Below are 2734 nucleotides of genomic sequence, written 5' to 3'. Positions count from 1 at the left end.
GTCTGGAACCAGCTTCCAAGTGAGGTGGTGCAGGCTCCCACCCTGGGGGTTTTTAAGAGGAGGTTGGATGACCACCTTACTGGGGTCATTTGACCCCAGTGCTCTTCCTGCCATGGCAGGGGGTCGGACTAGATGATCTGCTCAGGTCCCTTCCAACCCTAGAAACTATGAAACTATGGATACAGAAACCATGGACTCAATATCGACATTGGGTTATGACACATTACAACCTGCCTGACATCTGATTCAGCAGGTACCTGCCAGACCTGACCTCTTTTTTCCACTTCCTGCCCTGTCCTCCCCTCCTTTTCTGCCTTTGACTTCCTAATTTCCAGCTATTTACTTTTTCTCAGACACCCTCATTTCTACCATGAAAATCTACCAGTGTAGAGTCTCCCTTGCTCACTGTTTTCCCCCTCATTTTTCCCCTCCCTCCCCTACTCTACCTTTTGTTTTCCTAATTTCCACCTATCTGCTTTCTCACTGACCTCCGGTCACACTTTTAGCTGCTTTAATTCCTTGGAATCTCAGACCAGCAGAGACTTTCTATGCCTGAAGAAGGGTGATTGTGCCCAAAAGCTTGCAAAGCGCTTTCTTCCAACTTCTCACTTGATCTAATAAAAGATATCACATCTACCCAAATAACTTTGTTTGCCACAGCTTCCCTGGGCAGCCCAATCTCTCCAGCTCTGTATGGTGGCTTGCAGCCCAAGGTTATGAGTTCAAGGCTGGCTCGTGTCCTTGGCTGGTTCTATGGTGTAGCGGTCAGCACTCTGGCCTTTGGACCCAGTGATCTGAATTCAGTCTCAGTCAAGCCTATTTGCTGCTCTGAAGCCCTTTGTGTGGCTGTGGCTGGCAGGGTTAGCCCTCTGGGAGCTGGTACTCTGTGAGTGTCTCTGGGCATGGAACAGCCTGCTGTAAGGGTGCTTGTTCCTTCAGGGTTGGCACTGGTGTTGAATCACCTGGCCCTGTCTATGCTCTGGCACCATTTCAATACCCTGGCTGGGATCCGTAGGTATTGCTATATTTTTCTGGTTGGGAGTGCCAGTGCACCCCCGACCGTCTGCGCCTGTTGCTAGGGCGATGGGCAAGTGGGGCAGGCGGGAGTGACGATGCCCCCCCAGAGCGCCAGCCGGGGAACAGCGCTCCTAGAAGCGGCCGCAGCGATCGGCCCTGGGGGGCACCCCCAATGATTAATGACTGGTTGCTGGTCGGGCACGTGCCCCCACCCCCTGACTAAGGTGGCACGAGTCACCCGTGCTGGTTGGGACTGCACTGGGTCTCTGCGAGGATCCTGAGCCTCCCCTTGTGGCCTCCGCAGCCAGGTCCTGATCTTTCGCCTTCAGGCCCTGCGCAGGCTCCTGTATGGTGCCAGTAACCATGCAGTGTGGAGCCACTTGGGGCGCGCTTTGCCCCGCCGCCGCCGAGGGCTCTGATATGACCGGCAGCTCTTCTAGCTGCACAGGCTCGGTCTTGCACGGAGCTCGGGGGCGCTGCCAGTCTTTTAGCAAGACCTCCTCAGGGCCTGGGGCTGCTCTCTGTCTCCAGGGCCCTGTTGCAGGTGGCACGGGGGCGCGGACCTACTTAGCTGGCAGTCTCGATGATGGCACCACTCTGGGTGCACCAGAGGATGGCCCTGGTGAGTCTCACCCAGATCGGAGACCTCCTGGACTACGCTGGGCAGGAGTGGGTAGCCCATGCTGCACCGGCCCGGTGCATGGGTCTGGCAACAGAGCATGCATCCTGCTTGCACCTAGTCCAGGAGGTGAAAGCTGCTTTGCCTGTAGATGCCCTTGCCCTAGGGCGAGTCCTGTGCGAGCGTGGTCCCCACCGCCCTCAGTTCCCCCACCTGGTGGAGCTGCTGTTGGGTCCCACGCTTCGGCAGGCCCCAGGGCACTCCCCACTCCACCATCTTAGCAGTCTGGAGAACACGCAGCCGGTCCACTTTTCTACAGTCCACCGTTGCCAGTTCTACACAGCCATCCACCGCATGTGCCATCACACCACCCTCGCGTCCCATCCAGACACCAAGTGGCAGGACACCCTAGGCAAGGGTGAGGCCGACGGACCCCAGTGGCAGAGTCTGTGCTCTACCCTGATCCCATGCGCCACCGGGGACCTTGGCTGGTGGCTCCTTCATGGAGCCATTTCAATGGGCATGTATCTGGTAGGGTTCAAGACAGCCCTGACACATGCGCCTCCTGTGAGCAGAGCAAGACCCTGGTGCTCCTGCACCTCCTCCTCCAAAATCTCCTGATGAGGTTCTGGCTGCACTTTTCCCCACACTTATTTATTTTTTCACTCCCTATCCATGGCCCCATGAAGGCCAGGGACCTCCTGGTCAACCTCCTCCTCGCCTTGGCCAAGCTGGCGATTTGTGTCACCAGGAAGGAGGCTGTGGCTAGGAGGTCCACAGACACCATAGGGCCATCTTTTTGGGTATGGTCCAGTCCTGTCTCCAAGCAGGGCACCACTGGGAAGTAGCCACCACCTCTCTGGCAGCAGTTGAGTCAGTGGGTGCTCTCTGGGTGCTCTGCTTGGTGACCCCCAAGGCAGCATTTATTTTGGACCCCTGACCCCACTGTCACCTCCCTTTTGTCATTTGTTGTCCCTAGTAATCAGTTGGGACCATTAGCTTCAGTCACCGTCCTTGTGTAGTGGCCTCACATAACTTGGTGAGCCTGGCCCACGTGCTCTGGTCTCAAATAAGCCGATCTCTCCAGGTCCCTGTGTT

This window comes from Gavialis gangeticus, unplaced genomic scaffold (genome assembly GCF_001723915.1).
Source record: "Gavialis gangeticus isolate Ggan-Ray unplaced genomic scaffold, GavGan_comp1, whole genome shotgun sequence".
Classification (NCBI taxonomy): Eukaryota; Metazoa; Chordata; order Crocodylia; family Gavialidae; genus Gavialis; species Gavialis gangeticus.
The sequence above is the reverse complement of the archived record's forward strand: the minus strand, read 5'-3'. Positions refer to the sequence as shown.